At 41.0% G+C, this 19615-nt stretch overlaps 1 non-coding gene across 1 annotated transcript; it reads right to left on the reverse strand.

Moving 5' to 3' along the window:
• Nucleotides 1-10256: 10256 nt before the first annotated feature.
• LOC114620680 lies at nucleotides 10257-10362 on the reverse strand. The gene has a single exon (XR_003711344.1). It is a non-coding gene; the product is annotated as a U6 spliceosomal RNA (small nuclear RNA).
• Between the last annotated feature and the right edge of the window lie 9253 nt (nucleotides 10363-19615).

Below are 19615 nucleotides of genomic sequence, written 5' to 3' on the forward strand. Positions count from 1 at the left end.
GTGAGGCAGAAGCAGTGCACAGGACACCTGAGAGGACGTGCAGAGGACAGTAAGAAAGCTACACTTCCTACCAGGTATTTTAAAGTCCCTTCAGAAAAAGCAAACATGGAAAAAAAAAGCCTTCAGTTTACTGAAATATACCAGATTTGTTTAAACTCATGAGGTTGTAATGATATGTTAAAAATAGATAGAAAGGCCAGAACCACAGCTATGTTAAAAACTGAAGCAGTGGGAAAGAAATCAAGTATTTTGCTGGTTGCCGCTCTATAAGTTGTCCCTGAGCACCCAAAAGCTGGCTAGGAAAGGCTTTACCTTTATAAAATCTTCTAGACATCCAAGATAAATGTATAGAGTTAAAATAACAATATCTGTCAACATTTCCAAGGTATAGGTTTGTACATTAACAATATTAGTCATTAAAGATGCTGAGGAGATAAAACAGAAGCCACCGACAGTCCCTGTCCCTCAGTAAGAGAAGAAATGTCATTTCTAAGACCACTTTGCCAAAGCAACTATATGAATCAGACCTACCCTCTAGTCTACTGATCTCTGCTGCTCTGAGAGTTCCTCTTTTGGGAAGATACAAACGATGTCTACTTCTTTCTTACAAGATCCCAGTGATGTACTGAAGTCTGATTCCACCAGTGTTTACCCTGGAGAACCAAGGAATCTCAGTGGACTTACTTATGGAGCCTGTGTGAAGGATTACTATCAGGAGTGTCAAATGACACCATGTGGATGCCATTAGCTCAAGACAGACTGTGCAAATCCCTGTGCAGACAGGTTGCAGGGAATGGAGAGGATAGAAAGAAGTCGAGGTCTTGCCCAGATTCTGATTCAAACATATGGATTTCCAAAATCCAGAAGACAATCGAACACACACTGATGAAATCCTTGAAGCTAGTAAGGAAATGTCATATTTTCAAGAATAGAAATAATATTATGGCTGCATTTAAAAAACAGACAGACAGACAGACAGACAGATCCTAGAAACTTGACTTCCAAGAGCCAGCTTGGTCTCAGAGCTATAAAGGATGAAGAAAGTAGAAACAGAATTCCTCCCTTCCCGGTTTGAGGAAGCATATCCGTAGAATACTAGCAGATGTCCAAGACAGCAGAGTCCCATTCCCTCTCAAGATTCTAGAGCTATTCATATACTGTTCAACTCTTTTATGTCACCAGCAGAGTTCCTCTGGTGAATTACAGCCTTCTGCCCACTTTGGGACTATCCATTACAGATGCAGCCAGCAGCCAAGATGCGGCTGGCTCCTCTCACCCGGTGTTACCATCAGTAGATTTATAATGAGAAGAAAATGCATTTTTTACTGATACCAGGCAGGGCTCCCCTCAAATGATCAGGGCTGTTCTAGGGACAATTTGCAGAGCTCTCTTCCAACCAGATAGCAAACAGCCCCCGACCCCGCTAGCTTTTTAAAATCCACTAAACAATGTGAAGCCACAGTTTCATTTTTTTCCCTCTCTGGCTGGAGATGGTGGAAATGTTCATCACACAGTGGGAAGTCGTATGTGAAACAGGTGTTTTATTCCCTAGCAGGTAAAATGGGTTTGATTCCTGAGAGAGGCAGGCGTTTCAAGGTATCAGCGAGAGGTCCAGATGGTGTGTATTTTCATATCTAATATTATATAAAAGATTTCGGATGTATCCCGACTCTTAACAAAACCGTAAATTCACAGCTTATTGCCAAGCTGAACAGCTCTGGAAGCTACTAATTAGTATAGCTGTTTTTCCTTTTCTAGGGATCACTAGCCTACCTGAGCCTTTTCCTGTTTAGCTTCTGGTATAAAGACAAAGAATTCCATGGGAGGAGCCCCTCCTGCTTAAGGGCCAGCTGACTGCAGAACATTTGAACTTTAGGGGATATGCAAGTCAGGGGAAGAAATGTGAGTTAGGATTTTACTGCAAAGCCTGGTGTGTTGGGGGCAAGAGCTTCCCTGCTCTCTCTCTCACCTCTACATCACTCTTCTGCAAACACAACTGACTGTCTCTTGACAATAATGATTCAAAAGGGAAAGTTACTGCAAGTCACTCATGGACTGGGCATTTTCAGATTGCTACACTGGGCCTCTGATTCAATATTCTGATGACCCATGGTTGGACACAGTGATATCAGCTCCGAGTTACAGATAAATCACATGAGAAATGTAGAAAGCTTTAACAACGTGTTCAAGAGTTAACAAAGGTCTCACTAGTAGCAGACTCCATTCCCCATCTTCATGGCTTCCCATGATGTGAGGTTTTGTTGTTGTTATTGTTAGGCTTTTTCTTTGGTTGTTTGTTTTGTGTTGTATTTCTTTTTTTTTTTTTTAAGTTTTTTTTGAGACAAAGTCTGGGCTGAACTCAAACTCTCAGACTTCCTGCCTACATCTTCTAAAGATTGAGATTACAGTCACGGTTACCACGCCTGCCTCTTGTGTGTGTGTGTGTGTGTCTGTGTCTGTGTATGTGTGTGTTTACCCGGGCCTCACACATGTTAAGTAACTATTCTATCACACACTTCACCCCTTTCTTTTTTTCTGACTACGTGGCAGAAAGCACTGTAAACTAGGAGTGTAAAGGAAATCTTGTAGGAGTTTCATGGAATATGAGTCAGTACCATTATGAAGGAGAACAGTCAGCTTCATGTTCTAGGGGCAGAGGGTTGCTCCTGATCTAGGAAGCAGCAATCTACGTATTCATGAAGAGCTCAGGTAGAATTTGGCCTCTTAATGGGAACTCCTGCCTCCCTCATCAGTAGATTAACCACAGCTACCTGAAAGGAATATAATTCTCTGTGTCCATGCACTGTGCTGAGCAGAGAGAGATAACCCATGGGCGCCAAACTTGATGGGAGATGTTAGGGCTGTGAGAACAGGGTTTCTGTGAGAAAAATCAGCAGGATGTACTACCTGACTACACACACACACACACACACACACACACACACATCTCTACAAATATCTTTCAGTTGAGCTTCATCCTCAAGAGCATGTAAGGCTAGAACAGCATGGATCTCTGTTCCTACCTTACCCGTCAGCCATATTGTTGCCTCTGTGGTTTAAGGGCTCTCATCTCTTCAAGTCTTTGTGAGAGATAATGGCATTTGCCTCCTTTAGATATTAATTTCTTCCTTTTTCACTGTGTATGTATGTGGAGGGTGTGTGTGTGTGTGTGTGTGTATGTTGAGGGTGTGTGTGTGTGTGTGTGTGTGTGTGTAAACCAGCATTTGGTGTCTGGAACCTTTCTTGATCAGATTGCTTTTCACTTTATTCAAGGAGGCAGGGTCTTTCAGTTGAATCTATAGCTCGTAGATAAGGCTAGTCTCTTTGGCCAGCTTGCCTAGCTTTGCCTTGCACAAACATGGAATTGCAAACGGAAGCATGGACTTGCAGGCCTGGCAGCATTTATTTGGGCATTAAGGATCTGAACTCTTGTCCGTACTCCAGCATGGCAGATGCTTTACACACGTAGCCATTTCCCCAGCCCTAAAACTCAGTTTCCTCAGGCCCATGCTTACACTCAGGCCATAGCTTGGATAATGGCCTCATCAGAATAACAACACAAATGTGATTTCATTTTGGAAGTTTATGATTGGATGGATAGAAGCTCTTTAAAAAAAAAGAATTTTAGAATATATTTTCACAAACATTACAATGCAGTCATAATCTGTAATAATCTTCCAAGACAGATTCTGAAATGAAAAGTTAACCCAAGAGTACCCTAAAGAAGTGGCAGTGTTTTGGGGGTAAGTTTTGTGGAACGTTGTTCATTACTTATCTTCAAGCTATTTAATTTTGTTGTGAAGGCATTGGAGCATAACTTCTCCAAAACAAGTTCCTGGAAAAGCTATAACTGTGGAATCTGCAGTCTGGCCGACTGGAACTCCAGGGCTGTGGACAGCTGCTTATAACCTACCTTCTTACCGGGTCTAACATCCTCTTGACTATCAGGGCAAGGCTTTGGGATGTATTCCCTGGGCAGACTGCTAGTTTTCAACAACTGAAAATTAAGAACGTCCTTGAAGCAGCCTTCTGTAAGCAGCCTTCTCACCGGCTCCTCCCGTGTGCTTGGGACGTCCACTCATACATTGCTGTATTTTGTTCTCTGCGTAATAAGGACTCACCCAAGAGCGTTCATGGTGGATCATGATGTTCGGGCCACCCAAATCCATGTTTCTGGGCCATGGTCATTCATTTAAGCTGTCTTGTCTTTTCAGAGCAAGAACTGTACTGTGGCTAACACTTTCTAAGAGAGCTAAAAGGGGAAAATGTCAAAGCCCTTAACTCGTGGCCCTGGTGCTGACTCTCAGTAGGTAGCTTGGCTGAGACTTATCTTTTCACTCTGTTTAGTTTTTTTTTTCAATTAAGTACAATAAAGAAAAGAAAAGAAAAAGAAGAAAAAGACTGATTGACAAGGGTCCGAGATGAACAGCATGGGGAAAATCATCTTTTTTCTGCTTGTATGTGATGTGCAGAGGAGAGCAGGGAAAGGGAGGAAGAACGCGAGTGGCTTTCCAGGAGGAACAAGATAGCCCTAGATCCAACCCTGTGGTGTGGCTCCTGAGGCTGCCTCTGTTTCTCTACGTGTGTTTTGGGTCACATCACACCCTATTCCTGCGATGTTTTCATTTCATGTTCTTATTCTCGTAATGCTTGAGCAATTCCAAACTCTCATATTGAGGCAATTCCCAGGTCTCAATCCTAAAGCATTGTGCTTTCCTTTCAGCCCGTCAGCACGTGTGCTAGGGAAGGCGCTGAGTCCTCCCTGTCAATCCAATTTGCAATAAGCAGTTCCCCAGGTGCACCCATTCCGGCAGTCCCATGTTGCTTTGCGCATGCTCAGCGTCCTTAGGGGGAAGAATTTGGATTGCGTTTTCATCTCCGAAAAGACACCCTAGTCACAAACCAGTCATCTGCCTGTTAAACTGTATTTAGAACAAATCACAGCGAAGCACAACAAGCCGCCGACAACAAAAGAGCTACGCTTATTTCTTTCTAGAGTTTTAACAAAATGTTTGATGTTGTGGAGATTTTCAGACAATTAATGTGAAATTGGGAACTGTTGTTCATGGGATTTATTTACCGAGTGTAGAGAACTCAGCTGGAGGGTGGCGGCAAGTGAGGCTCCTGATGAGATGGTAGTTGAAGACTGGAGAAAGCTGTGAGCCCTTTCCTCAGTGGCTGTACGCTTTCAAAAGGGCAACTGCTCACAGGCGTCAAGCTGCCAAAGCACCGAAGACCCTGGGAAATCTACTCCACCTAGCCTAGGGGGCATTTGGTTTCAGAGTCGCAATCAGCAAGTTATCCAAGCAGGTTATTCCAGGCAGGTTGGGAGGCTGTTTGGCACACTGCAGTGCCTTCCTGGACACAAAGCAAGGCACAGACAATTATATGTATGCGTACATAATACATACATTACATACAAATTACATCTTTATTATTATTATTGTTGTTGTTGTTGTGTTAGAATGTTTGATTTTAAAAATTGATGCTTGAGTTGATGACGAGGCTCATAAAAAAATTACTTAACGAATTTTGGCTCAGAAGAAGGACGGCACTTTCAACAAGTTCTGAAAGGGCCGTAAACATACTTCTGCCATTTTGGACTACGTATTTAAAGTGAACTGGTGCTTCATTGCATTGATGATTATAAAATTAAAATGTCGGTCAATTTTGAAGCGTGTTGAAGACGATCTCTGTCCTGCAGTATCAAATATTTAGCAAAAGTTCTTTATGTAAAAATAAAGAAACACAGCATCTCATTATTGTGCGTTTTCTTTATTCTTTAATAAATGGTAATATACGCCGAAGAGCTATTTTAAAATAAATTTCTTTAAGATTTACTATTACTAAGTATTTCATTTTATACCTATGTGATAGCTCTGTTCACTTAAGGTCATATAAAATCTTTTAGCCAAAGGGTTTTGAGTAAAAACAATTTAAGAAGACCTAACCTGGTATGTGTGTCTTTTCTTATTTTTACCAGAACAAATTTGGAGTTGATACCTGAGAATACCATTGCTAGATAAGGAGCAAATGCCTGTGAAATCTTGGTAATTATTGCTCAATTCCTTTCCCAATGGTGTCTTGCTGTTTGTCACTCCCCAGTGTAATAGAAGAGTAAGACTAGTATTATGGCCAGAGTCTTTCTTGCTGGATAGAGAAACAAATAACATTTTCTATTATTTTCTTTATTTTGGAACACATTGAAAAGAGAGCCATCCTTTAAGGGATACTCAAGAGAATGTGTTTCAGTGTTGCAAAGCACGGGAGGGATTTCTGGTTAGTTCTTGCTTTACCCTGATCAGTCCAGGAATAAAATATTAAACAGGCAAAGAGTTAATTCTATAGTATAACAGGCATACTCCTGTGATGTTTGCTAACTTCTGCTTATTTCTCTCTCCATTTGATTTGGAGCTTTTGGCTTTGTTTGCATCCTGCTAACTATCAGGGTATCAAGCCTTCCTGTTAATCAGCTAATCCATCCACGCTAGACTTGGATCCTTCTCTGTGGCTACGTCGGAAAGGTATACGCCACGGCTGTTAAATCTACGAATGGCTTGTTCTTATGAGAAAAGTACAAGGACAGGAATTAGCAGTTTAGAACTTTCACCATGATTTGACGTCATGCTGATGCCAAGGAAGTATCAACAGACTTTTGCAAAGGCACAGAACCATAGTGCGTTAGAAACGTTCAAATGATAGTGAACACATGTGATTCCACTACTTAGGAGCCTGATATATGAGGATCACGGGAAAAGCTGTGTAGCCCAGCAAAATCAACCAATCAACCAGACAAACAACCTAAAAAAGGCCTTTAATTGCAGGTAGGTTGAGAAGCACTGATCTGTGGCCTTTGTTTTTTTATCCTGAGTCAATAGTTTTACATCTCGAGTATTTACAGAGTGTTCTTACATTGGTTTAATCTTTTCCTTGTTTCTTTTGGCTGTTGTGATAAAACACCTTGATAAAATGCAACTTAATAGAGAAAGGATTGATTTTTTTGCTCATGCTTTTAGGTTACAACCTATCGTGCAGGGAGGTCAAAGAACATCAAACAGCTAACAGCTAATTGTGAGTAGAGAGAAGTGAATGCATACATCCTTGCTTGTGTTCAGCTCAACTGATCACTTTTATATAGGTCAGGATCTCTTTACTAGGGAATGGTGCTGCCCATAGTAGGTTCTGCCTTTCCACATCAATTAATCTGTGATAATTAGTCCCCACAGGCCAATGTAATGGTGATAATCTATCACTGAGACTCTCCCAGGTGTGTCAAGTTGTGTCAAGTTGACAACTGAAGCCTACCATCACAAACTTCTAATAACTTCTCTCCTTTTAGGTTTGGTTCATGGCTTCCTACAAATTTCCTTTCTATTAATTGTTACTGTTGTTTTGTAGGACTTTTCCAGACCTTTATGTGTTAATGTGTATGGTAAGTTCCCCAGAAATAATACCTGGAAAGTCCTCACATTTCCCAATTTTTTCAAACTTCCAAGGCATTAAATAAAAAATAGCATCAAAACAAACAGACATTTAGTTCCTCATTGGTGTCTCACCCTCTAGTCTTGACGTTTGCTCTATGCCTTCATAACAGCTATCTGATTGTTTAATTCTAGGAAATGTTTAGAAATGAGATCCTGAAGTCCTAAGTATGTTCTGTAAGTGCTTCAGCATGGACTCTGCTACAGCTGGAGTTGTTAACTGTGTTCCTATAGAACTTCTAGAGAAGAACTTTCCCTTCTCAATTTTAGGAGTGCCATTTCTAGAACTCTAGATACCCAATCTTTGTTTTCTAAGAACATAATTGTTCTCTTATTTTTAATTTTCAACTTTTTTATGTTTTGTAGTCCTGAGCATCAAACCTAGGAGCTCTCATGTACACCAAGCAAGCCTTCTGCTACTAAGCTATACCCTAACATCTCTTTTTACTTTCACTTTGAGATAAGGTCTCACTACATTGAACTTTTCATTTTCTCGCCTTAGCCTTTTGAGAACAAGAAATATAGGCGCACATCACCAGGGTGGGCTAGAGTATCGTGCTTCTATAATAGGTTTCAGTATACATGGTATAGATGTTAAAAGCTTAAGTTTTAGAAGCAAGCACATCTGGGCTCAGGAGTAGGTTTTAGAAACATGAATTCTTACTTCATTTATAAGAGAGCTAGAAACCCAGAACAATAAAAGATGGATACCAGTCCAGAGCAGCGGGCATACTGACTGAGTACACAGGACAGATTTTGCTGGTTGTTGTCATTATTGTTGTCGTTATTGTTGAAACACTGTCTCACTTAGTAGCCCTGGCTGACTTGGAACTTGCTGTGTGGACCAGGCTGGCCATTCCCAGAGATCCACACACATCAGCTACCAGAGTACTAGGATTAAAGGTATAAGCCACTGAGCCCGGCTAATTTTTATTTTATTTTTGTTTTGGAGCACTGAACAGTTTGTATATCTCGTTCTTCCTTCTCCTCACTGCCTGAGTAATCAGTAGGGTACCATCTTAGTCATCTATATCTGACCTTCCAATATTTAGACTTTACCATTTGTCAGCAAAGATCTGTGTTTTGTATCCTGTTTATTTCAAAACCTATCAAGCACATGGCCTTGTCATGTCTGCTGGTCATTAGGCAATCTTGGCTGTCAGTAATTTTCTACTGCAGACTTCTAGTTTGTCTGGTGTGAACAGCTAGATTGGTAAAGTTTGGGTGGGAAGCTAACTTAACTGGCTACCAGCAGGGGCACATTTCCTGTTTATCCATAGCTTGGCCTAAGCTTGTTTTTCTAGGGCACTCAGTCTGAAAAGGATCCCATTCCTTACTTTCAAGTGTAATGGGTTGTTTGATTGTCTTCTTATTGACTTGTGAAATCTATTTATATATTATTTTTTAATCTTATGTCAAAATTTTTTCATCTGTGTATTGTATTTTCATTTTCTTACACTATCAAACACTTATTTTTATGGTAGTTTATCAACTTTTTGTAATAATTTTTGTTTTGTATTTTCCTTAAGACTTCCATATTCTGAGATCAAAAACAAGTTCTCCATATTTACTTTAAGCTGCTTTTCCATTCCACATGATCTTTATAGGGATTTGTATTTGCAAAGCTTGTGGTAGGGATTTTATTTCTAAAAGGAATTCATGTCTATCCTTGGTGCTAACCCATTTCTAGTAGATAATAACGAGAAATATTGTTGAGTGTTGAAAGCTGCACTTTTTTGAGAGGTCATAATTTTGTTTTTCCTTAGTTTTATGTCCTGTCTTGCTTTCTGTCCCTTATTAGACATCTAGGGATTAAAGCTCAATCTTGAATAAAAGTGGAAGTTGGAAAGTCTGCATCCTTTTTTTGTCTCCAACCTATTTAGTTGCCGAGTGTGTGTGTGTGTGTGTGTGTGTGTGTGTGTGTGTATGTGTGTGTGTTTCTTTTGCAGCTCTGGCTATCCTGAAACTTTCTATGTAGAACAGGCTGGCCTCAAATTCACAGAGATTCACCTGCCTCTGCTTCCAGAGTTCTGGGATTACAGAGGCACACCACCACACTGGACTTGTCATGACCCTTGAAGAATATTCTCAGCGTTGAGAAAGACACCTTTTGAAACTTCTAGACTATGTGTTTCTTTTTTTCTGAGAAATATTAGAATTATTATGGGATGCATATGCAGATCTGTGACCAGCTCCATCATCCCCACCTCTCTATCTGTATTATGTTCAGGGAACTCCCACTCTCAAAAGGAATTCCAGAGGCTGTCTTAACTCATTGGTTTCAATGAATACTGATTGTTCTTATCATGACCCAAAACATAAACACCACAGAAGCTTAGTAAAATAGTAGAAAAGTAAATACACAGCAGAAAATAACCATTCTCAATCCATCACCCGACAAAGCTATAAACATTCTGATGTTTTCGTTCTGTCGTTTCTCTAAGAATATAAATAACACATATTTAAATACAGACATTGTATATTGCATTCACACATCAGTATGATATGTATATAATACAGTTATCATATGTTATATATAGGGCCGTATATCTACAGATATTGCAAATATTGTTGTCATTTTATTTTATGTTATGACATCAGTTTTAGTGACAGTATAGGTCTCTCCTTTAAATGTATATTTTGCATCAAGAAAATCAGATTTTAAATTGATCGATTTTTAGATCTTCCCCTCAAGATTACACTGTCCTTATCAAGATTATATGTCCTTAATAAGTCCAAATTTGTCATCTCATACACACACACACACACACACACACACACTACAAAATTCTTTATGAATTTGCAAATCATCCTTACACCGGGGCCACACTAATCTTCTCTGTATTGTTCTAGTTTCAGTATTTTAGCATTTGTGTTGCCAAAGTGAGCATGACATATTTCTTTATATGTCTCTCTCTTTTTGAGACAGGGACTCTCTCTTCAAAATGCTTACTGGGAGTACAGGCATGCCCTGCCGCACCTGATTTTTATATGCTTCTTGAATCATTTTGTCCATATTTTGTTTGAAAAGTTTGTGGCTGTGCTCATATGAAAGGATAATTTCCCTAATATTTTCACCCACCTGCCTTTATTATTAAAGTATACAGTGTTCATGAATAGAATTGGAAATTATGTCCTTTAAAAAATACATGCTGAAAACTTGTGTGCAAATTAGCAATTTTGAAATTTGCTTCTTTGAAAGTCTTGCAGAGTGTACTTTAAAATTGGTTGGCTTTGTAGAAGGTGGTTTTAAAATTTAAAAAGAAACACAACTTTTATTGGTCTTCCAGACAAACTTTGGGTCTGGAGTGATGGCTCAGTGGTTAAGAGCATATGCTCCTCTTCCAGAAGACCTCAGTTTCCCTCCCAACAGTTATGCTGGGCACTTTGCAACTGCCTATAACTTCAGCACTAGGGGACCTGACACCAAGGCCTCCTGGACTCACTTGCACATAACCATACAGATAAACACATATACGTAGACACACTTAAAAATAACATGTAATTCTTAAAAGTCTTTTATGTACTAATCAAATCTGTGCTATTAAATTAGAATACTACTTTTCGAAATTTATAACAAGTAGAAACGTGCCCACTCCAAGATTTCCTCTCTGTTCCTTTTATGCACCCTACACGTACACTGGGACCATAATCTTACCAGATTTAACCCACAAATGATCTCAAGAGAGGGAAAGGGTCTGTGTCAGCCTTACATGTCACTTGAGCTTATTTGAAGCAGAGAGTTCACTGGCTGAGATAAAAAGCTGAACCCAGAGAACATGGAGCAGGAAGAGACAGCTGGTGTACACAGGGCCTCTGTTCCTGTTGAGGGGACCCCTGAGCTAACCTGAGAGTGGCCTGAGAGTGGAACATGGTCCTTGGATAACAGATAACAAGAAAGGGAACAATGCAGGCATGCAGCAGAAGGAAAAGAATTGTGCCAGAAGTCCAGGGCTGCTGAAAGCCAATCTGTCCCCAGTCAGGATGCTGCTCACCATGGCTGCTCTGTCAACCTCAGGCCACCTTCACGGGGCACTGAGCACAGAGGCAGGAGTTGAATGCCAGACTCAACCTTTGTCCACTGCTGAAATAGTAAAGTGTTGTTTTGAGCTTGGTTTTATGATTGTTTCTTATGATTTTTGGGGGGTAACATTTTGCTATAACTATCAATCTCTGTTAATTTATTTCTACCCCTTTAGTCTCATGCTTCCTATATTATTATATTTTAGGTGTTGTTTAATAAGTATCATTGAATTTTAAAATTGAAACTCTCTGATTTAATTTAAATATGTTGCCCAAATATTCTTATTACAGTTACTACTGTGTTTGAATCATATCTACCATGCATTTTCTAGGATTTCCCTCCTTGCCTTTCGAAAGTGCGTTTGTGTTCTCTTTGAAGTTGAATAATCTCCCCGCCTTTTATCAGTTTTGAAGTTACACACTCTATTCTTTTAGTATCTCCCTTGAAATTTTACCGCTTCTGTTTATAAAATAATGAGAGCGATCACGAATCAGCACAGCACGTTTCTTATGCAGAGCAGAAAGCGTTTTCCTGTGCTTTCAACATGTAATAAATGGGAGGCACAAATGAGAGCTTCCTAGTGACATTTGCCTCTTACTTGCCTTCTCTGACAGGAAGAGGGATTGTCCTCCTGTCTCTCCAGCAGATGTCCTTGTAATAAACAGGGGTCAGATTCCAGAACATGTGTTTTGTTTGGACCTTGGAAGAGTTACCATCTTTGACTTTTACTCACTGTTGAAACTTAGCTTATTAAGATTTATGTGAGGAATAAATAATAATAATATAACTATTATACATGCACACACACAAGCACACACACACATGCACACACACAAGAACACACACAAGCACACACACAAGCATACACATACATGCACACACACAAGAACATATGTAAGTACATACACACATGCACACACACAAGCACACACACACATACACACACACAAGAACACACACAAGCACACACACAAGCATACACATACATGCACACACACAAGAACATATATAAGTACATACATACAAGCACACACGCAAGCACACACACAAGCACACACACAAGCATACACATACATGCACACATACAAGAACATACATAAGTACATATACACAAGCACACACACAAGCACACACATACATGCACACACACAAGAACATACACAAGTGAACACACACATACATGCACACACACAAGAACACACACAAGCACACACAAGAACACACATACAAGCACATACACATTCAAGCAGACACAAGCACGTGCATACAAGCATACACACACATTCAAGCAAACACAAACATAAGCACACATACAAGCACACACATTCAGGCAAATACAAACATAAGCAAGTTAGGCAAATGCTTAGTGTACAACAAAACCATTGTTTTTATTGATGAAACATCAATTCTATTTTTATACCCCAGCTCGCTTTGCTTAAAAACTCTTTTCTCAAGGCTTCGTGCATACGCATGTGTATAGAGTGTCCTAGCTGGCCTTAGTACTGAACTTGACACAACCTTGAGTTCTCTGAAAGTCACGATTGAGGGATTGGGTAGGTCAGATGAACTAGTGGGCAGGTTTGGAGCAGGGTGTGTGTCCTAATTTTCTTTCTACTGTTCTGATAAAGAAGATGACCAAAAGCTACAGAGGGTGGAAAGGGTTGACGTCATGTTACAGCTTAACGTTCATTGTTGAGGACATCCAAGGCAGGAACTCAAGAAGGGTACCCAGAGGCAGGAATTGGAGCAGAGGCTGTGAGGGAAGGCTGCTTGCAGGCTTGCTTCCTATGGTTTCCTCACCCTGCTTCCTTATACACCACACCACTCATTAACCAAGAAAATGCCCTCAGTCTGGAATACAAAGCCAATCTGATGGAAGGATTTTCTCAATTGAGGCTTCTTCTTCCCAGATGACTCAGGTGTATGTCAAATTGATTTTAAAAACTAACTAACTAACTAAGTAACTAACTAACAGCTAATTAACTAAATAGCATAGAGGTAGTGTCTTTACTAGCAATTGATTTATGAGGTCCCAGCACACTGTGGGTGGCACCATCCCTAGGTAAAGTGGTCCTGGACTGTATAAGAAAGGCAGCTACGCATGAGCCAATAAGCAGTGTTCTTCCATGGTTTCGTCTTCAAGTTCCCACCCTGACTTCCCTCAATGATGGACTGTGACCTGGAAGTGTAAACTAAATAAATCTTTTCCTTTCCCAGGTAGCTTATGATGTGTGGGACTGCGTAAGGGTATCTTGGTTCATGGCTGGGCATGGGTCTGGAACCCCGAGACTCCAAGGGAGAAACAGCAAGCATTCGGCCACATCCCCAGAACCCAGAGTCCTGACACACAGTCTAGTCTCCATGGACCTACATTGTTCAGTCATGTAGGCCATTGGTGGGGGGCCCTCCCAAAGTGCACAGGTAGAGGGTGTGACTACAGGCCTCAGGCCCTAGAGATTTACATACTAATGAAGGCCAGAGGGAGGAGCAAATTAAGCATTATTCCCCAGACCCTCCCCTTTTCTCCCTCCCAATTTAACTCAGGTCTCCCCTGAGTTTCAAGGGGGTACATCCAGATCCATCCACCATCCGCCATGAAAATAAACCCTTTTGGAACCAAGGACTTTCTCGTGTCATTGAGGCCTGTCGTTGCAGAAGCCTCCAGCCTTTGGAACTCCAGGACTTTCTCCTGTATGTGGGACGCGCCGGGGTGGAAAGTCTCCGGGACTCCTCCACTGCGGCCTTTTTTTCCCACAATGACGAACATGTTTTATCACACCAAAAGAAAGTAGAATAACTCTGTGTGTGTGTGTGCGTGTGCGTGTGTGTGTGTGCACAAGCATGCATGCACATATGCCTCTGTTCACATTACATTTCAGTCATCTCACTAAATCTCATTCTCAAATTAGACATCTACTTTCTGCACAGAGTCTAGAGGTGAAGGCTCTCGGTCATATGGAAGTGGTTCCTAGGGACTTCCTTCTGCGTGTTCTCACAAGACTCTTGAATATAACATCCATGGAATGAAGAAGTGCCAATAAATGATAACCTTGAAGAAAATATTGTCACTCTTAACATCCAAGAAGGACAGGACAACTCTGATAAGCTTATATAAATCAAATACCATGCAATTTTTAAACTATGTATTTGGACTTCAGTAGGCGCCAAATGGAGAGCGTAACTCCAAATATGCTTTCAAAAAGGGTTTATGGAACTTGAGCAGCTTTTCTAAATTTGACCATGGACGTTTATACCTTTTAATTTAGTGGATTTGAAATGCTTGGCTTCAAGTAGCATGTTGTAAGAAGGTTATTTCTGGACTTTCTCTGTGTGTAAAGTATAAAATTAGCATCCCTCTTTGGCAATTGAACTTCCTCGTTTCAACGCCAACTCGACTCATCAGATTGTTATAGACACAGACTAATTAAATGTCCTTCTGTTTTAAGGTTAAACTCTATATTGCCACTGATACCTAGAGGTCAAGTTTAAATGGCACGAGCTCAATAATGATCTGCACTGTTAGAGTCACACTGGACCATGGGAAGTTTAAAAAAGAACAGTCCAGAATTACTGCTTTACGATCACAGTAAGGACACTGCGTAACATTTACTGATCTTTAGAGTCAACCGTTGCTTAAAAAATAAGGAACTCTGCCTAAAGATGTCTCAGGCATTTGCTGCTGTTCTCTTCTGAGGCTGAGCAGATGGAATGGATGTTAAAATGGTTGGTTTTTCAGCTAAAAGATATACCCTCATCCCTGCCAAGGTAGCTAGGACTCGTGGTGGAAAAGAAAGGACACTGCTTAAAAACATGACAGAAATCCCCAAACTCTGTTAAAGGTCTTAGCCATGGTCACCAGTGCTAGGGGAAGGTAGGAAGGTCCTTTGAAATTGGAGAAACACAGTGGAGACCAAACTGTTTTCATTGTCAAGGGGCTGAGGATGTCACAATAAGAAAAACAGAGTAGACAAGCCCTATAACAGGTCCCATTGTGTGCAGAAAGTTCCACTAAAATAAGAAAATAGAATATGTCTACAGAGTCTCATGAAAGAGACCCAACAGGGACTGGAGAAGGAGAATGCTTGGTTTAGTTGGAAGCATTCTCTCTTTTCAGCACTTGGAATTGTGAGTTGTGTTATTCTTCCCAATGGTTTTGTGAGGTGACACCATTTCCCAGGTAAGGTGAGGCTAAGGGCATCTTTACGAAAGAATTGGCACAGTAGGTTTTCTAAAGTCAGATCCCAACAACTAACCAGATGCTGTGTCAGTGGATTAGAAAATAGTATTTGGCTCAGTTCAGACATAAGTCACAGGAAGGGCTATGCAACAGTCTACCCTTGGCCACTAGAAATAGCTGCTGAATAATGATTCTCCTCATGGTTGCGAGGGAATGACTGGGTCAGAGTTGGAGCCCAAGACCATTAGACAAAGCTTTATTGCCTTTATACAACTTCTAAAGTGAAAAGTGTGTCTCCAGATTTTCTGCCACCCTCTCATATAGGATCCAGGCCCTAAAGGGCACTAATACACACTCCGAAGCCATGGTGGAATGGTCACTCAGACAGCGGGGCCTGGAGTGTTTCCTCCTTACAGAGATATGCTGTCTGCTACCATGGGTCACTGGCCCTGCTGTAGCTTTGTGCCATAAGAAAGACTGGGGTAATACAGCCTGACTTTGAGGTCGGTAACCCAGGAGCCTATGACTGATTCATAGAGAGCTTCCTGTCCTCCTCTCTTCATTGCTATTGTTACTGTTACACATTGGTATCTAAGCTTTGATTCTCTTTCAGCTATTATGAGGGGTAATGCCGACCTTAAAACATCTGCCAGGCATTCTCTGCCTCTTTATTTTCATTTCACTTTCCTCAAGGGACAGCCTGTACTCTACCCAATTGGTGTAATGGTGAGAATGGCCCCCATAGGGTCATATGTTTGAATATTTGGTCCCCTGTTAGTAGAAGTGCTTTGGAAGGATTAGGGGTGTGTGGCCTTGTCAGACAAGGTATATCATTGGGGTAGAGCTTGCGATTTCAAAGGTCTTATGCCATGCCCAGTGTTCCTTCTCTGACTCCTGTTTGTGGATACAGATGTGAGCTCTCAACTGTCCCTGCCATCATCATACCTTTCCTTTACAATCATAGACTCTAATCCTCTCAGCTGCAGGTTGTAACACTTCAGGTGCCTGGCTTCTCTTGGATGAGGAGGTGATGGAGGGAAGTTCTGGCAATGGAGGTATTGTGTGTTCTCTTGTGAGGCAAGAGTTCGAGTCTAGGGCACCCACCTTTGAATTTAGGCAAATTGTTGAACCTCTTCATATTTCTATCAAATGGAGACAGTAACAACACCTGGTTTATCCAATGATTGTGAGGACTGACTGAAGGAAAGAGTAGACAAAATGTCCCTAGTGTTATAGGAGAAAGGACCAGCTTGTCACATGCACCTCTGCTAATAGGGCCTGCATACTGAGTTTTGGGTGGGTTTTCAGTAAATAATTCACACTCAGTCTGAGAACCTGGATCTTCTCTCAATGCTCTAGGTACAGACACCCTAGGTAAAAGCAAAGGCTGAGAAAAAGGACCCTTGAAAAATCGAAGATTGTCCAATATTAGGTTTCCTATCAGTGTTGTTGAGTACTGAACATTGCACTAATTTGATTGATTTAAGGCAAAGTCAATGGTATAGGACCCTTTTGTGTACTTGAGTCTATCAGTTCTATCAAACGTTGTCATTCTTTGATTGAACTATTTTGTATGAGGGATGTGGGCATTTGGGGCATTTGCACGGTGGTTATCGGACTCCATCACAAGTTGTGAGAAATAGCAAGGTCCAAAAAATGTGGAAGCATTTACTTCACACCAAAATTTGCCTTCCTAGTGATTTAAAGAGTATAGAGATAACCACACATCAGGATGAATTTTCATAAAGGTAGGGGTCATATAGGAAGGGAGGTCCTCCCCTTGGGTAAGTTTGTTCTGTATCTTGTAATTCCCGACTTCTGTCATGCATTTCTAATGTGGTGGCTGCCCAGCAGTGCCCAACAATGTCCAACACTGACAAGACTTTGACCTTCAACTAGGGAAACCCATGGGAAAACAGGGGCAATTCTGTTCTTAGACATGATGGACTGAAGTCAGAAATAAGTTTGCTTTTCTTAGACTATCATTAGCATTAAGCTTAATTCATAAACATCTATTTTCTATAAGAATTGAATAAACATCTATTTTCTATAAGAATTGACTACACAGTGCAACTATAATTAATAACTAATAATCACAATGTGCTTGTGATCACTATGGCACTGTGGCATGAGATATAAAGCCATCCCATGGTTGTTTTGCTCAGGCTATGCCTGTTTTCCTCAGAGAATGCCTGATGTTTACCTTTGTGGGCTGCAGGTAACTGAGGGTAATATATGCAGTTTCTGCTTTGGATACATACACTTAGGAATCCAAGCTAGAACCAGGCTGGAGAGAAAGGCTAGGCATTTAGTGAAGGGATGCTAGGACCTCTGTATTTCTGCAGATTTGTGAGGTGCCATGAAGCAACGGCTCATACAGAAGATGCCTTCAGATACAGAGTTCTTGATTAATAGTGGACAAGCCAACTCTCCTCGAATCACCTTGGTGCTGAGCCCTACATAACAGCAGCCATGAGGAAAACCAAACACATCCTTTTTATTGAAACCTCTGCTACACTGTTACATGGACTTCTCAAAAATAACTTACTCTTTCCTGAAGCAATGGAGGGAACTGACAGATCAGGACCAAGTTTGCTAAGTGAAGGAGTGGGCTTCCTGTTCACTATCATGGGGGAGTCTGTGTGATTCCTGTTATGATTAAAAATGTTCAGCAATCAGAGGATCCAGGGTGATGATGAAGACTATAGAGAATGCACCAGAGTCAGCTCATGCTGGGGTCAGTCACTGGACCCTTTGCAGAGCTCACAGACTGGGCTTCTAGAAGGACTTGCCAGTTGACCTGTATTCAATCTGAATTCTGATCGATGATAGGAGTTTTATATGGATTTTTTTTCCTTTCGTGCAGACATTGTTACATTTGGTCCAAGCAAAGGATGGTATGTCAGAGTCCTTGGGGCGGGTATTACACACTGCACTGTCCTTCCAGGGTAATAGAAATATTTTCTTTGCCCCCTCCACCCAGATTCTAGTTCATCTCCGCCTTTCCCTCTTTTATTTTTCCTTTAAAAGTGGGAAGTTTAGTTCACAACTGCCTCACGTTTAGAGACTTTTTTTTTCTTAGAGCAATTAAACCTTCGAAAGGGTGGCACAGGATCAGTTCCTGCTTGAACATTGACAGGAAGCTGGTGGCATAGAGTGTATCTGTTCCGGGCATGGGATTTAACTGCTGTTGAATCTTGACTTGATTTAGCATTGTAACCAGCCAAGGAAACCAGAAACCAAGGGTTGCATCCTGGTCAAACTGCATCACATAGACCATTCATGGAAGATTAGCACATGGTACCACCCCAGGGGTTTGAGCAAGCTTGGAGTCAGAAGCCTTCACCCTGATGATCTTCCAGGACTGTAGGGTTCACCTCACACTTATTCCTGGATAGCTGATTTTCTAAAACTCTAGTAAGCATCTCTCATTCTAATGACTTCCCAATACGTTTTTCGATAGGCTACTTGTGTGGGAGCTCTTGAGACCTTCCAAGTTTCAGAGAGGCTGAATAAGACACCCATTAAATAGACAACTTCAGCTTATCGATGAACACCTTGAAAATTGTCCTATTTATCTGATATTGTTAATCTGATGTAATCTAGTTAAACCAAAGAAAAAAGAAAAAAAAATCTACTTGGCGCCAGACTTAGAAGGAACCCACATCCCTTTCTAACTACAAAGCTTGCTGCTTAATTGTACAAATACTTGTGGGTTTGGCACGGGTGAGTGCCAATTTGTTGTTTTAATATAAAGCTGGAAAACAGGCCTACCTAGGTGCACGTGACCTGTGAGATTCTTGGGAGAAGCTGTGGCCCTGCAGGTTAGGACTCCGCAAGTAGAAGCTTGCACCAAATCTGAAAAGAAATACTTTTAGCAGTTATCAGGTACGTAGAAGAGGCAGTAAGTAAGGCAGGCACAAACCCGCCCTG

Source organism: Grammomys surdaster, unplaced genomic scaffold (assembly GCF_004785775.1).
Source record: "Grammomys surdaster isolate TR1022 unplaced genomic scaffold, NIH_TR_1.0 169, whole genome shotgun sequence".
NCBI lineage: Eukaryota > Metazoa > Chordata > Mammalia > Rodentia > Muridae > Grammomys > Grammomys surdaster.